At 39.7% G+C, this 1,498-nt stretch overlaps 1 pseudogene across 1 annotated transcript; it reads right to left on the bottom strand.

Moving 5' to 3' along the window:
• Window positions 1–266: 266 nt before the first annotated feature.
• On the bottom strand, window positions 267–1,215 carry LOC308634698 (olfactory receptor 56B2-like; annotated as a pseudogene). The gene has a single exon. The product of its transcript is annotated as an olfactory receptor 56B2-like (transcript).
• Between the last annotated feature and the right edge of the window lie 283 nt (window positions 1,216–1,498).

The following is a 1,498-nucleotide window of genomic DNA, read 5'->3' as shown; positions in this document are numbered from 1 at the left end:
ATAAATTGAAAATTCTTCACATCTTCCCCTTGGATTTCTTGAAACAAATAGCATCATTATGTTATACTTGTCTTTTGCAGGTAATACAGAGATCTCAAATATTAGCTCCATGTGTCTTGTTCAGAAGCTTTAGTTGCTGTCACAGCTTCCATATGAAAACTGAAAATATGCTACTGTATTCCTATTATTGACTTTTCATATTTGCACTCACTGAACACTGTAATGGACAACTATGTGGAGAAAATAAAAAGCATGTCTTCTCCATGTTAGTTGCTCTTGATGCTCAGGCTAAGCAACTTGCATAAGCCCTGCCTGAGCTCCTTGTTCTTGAGAGCATACACCATGGGATTGAGAGCAGGGGGGATAACATTGTGTAGCACATTGAGTTGTACTGGGATGAGGGGAAGTTCCATTCCTCCAGTATGAGTGATGGAAATAACAACAATGATAGTGTAGAAGAAAAGAATTAAGATGAGGTGGGAAGTACAGGTATTTAAGGCCTTGGATGCAGCTTCTTTGGAGTTGAGCTTCAGTACAGACTGAAGAATCAAAACATATGATACAATAATCAAACCCAGATCACTTCCCATAATCAACCAAGCCAGAAATATCTGATTGATACTGTTGATTTTCCTGTCATCATATGAGAGGCTAGTGACTCCAAGATTAGTACAAAAACAGTGCTCAATTTGATTATGAAGACAGTAATTTTTCTGAGCACCTAAGATGGGCACTGAAATTGGACTTAGACAGTTTCTAACTGCCATGAACATGGTTGCTTTGATCGCAAAAGAGTCAGTAACTATTGATGGATATCTCAGAGGTCGGCAAATGGCTACACACCTATCTATAGCCATGCAGACAAAGATGCCTGACTTCATGGCCACAAAACAATGGATGGCATACATCTGAGCAAAGCACTCAGGGAGGCTGATGGCCTTAGAACTGAACCACAAGCCAAAATCTCAGGCATGATGCCAGGCCCTTGTCCACCACAGCCAGGATGCCCAGGAAATGGTACATGGGCTGATGCAGACTTGCCTCTTGGAAGAGGATGGTCAGGATCAGGATGTTGGCCCCAAGGGCTAAGAGGTAGAGCAGAGCTAGGGGAAGTGAGAGCCAGTGCTGCCAGCTGTGGATGCCTGGGAATCCCATCAGAACGAACTCAGAGACCTGGAACTGAGAACTGTTGGAATCTCTGAGATCATGGAACATCCTGTAGTAAGAGAGAAAAAAGCTTAATATTATACCTCTTAACTGTCAGTGTTAGAGTGTTGGAAATTGTCTAACCCAGTATCATGATATTATTTTTTTAGGATCATGATATTAAAGAGAATTTAGTATCTTTCATGTTCTCATCCTTTCACTCACTTTTCTTATTTCTTTCTTATGAAAAAAAGGAATTCTAATAGGAGACACAATCCATTAATTTATTCTATAAACCAATTTAAAATTCCATAAATCAGGTAATATTTTTCCATGTTTCTAATTAAAGAAC

This window comes from Spermophilus citellus, assembly GCF_964194105.1.
Source record: "Spermophilus citellus genome assembly, chromosome: 2".
NCBI lineage: Eukaryota > Metazoa > Chordata > Mammalia > Rodentia > Sciuridae > Spermophilus > Spermophilus citellus.
Note: the sequence above shows the minus strand (reverse complement) of the source record. Positions and strands in the feature narration are given on the sequence as shown.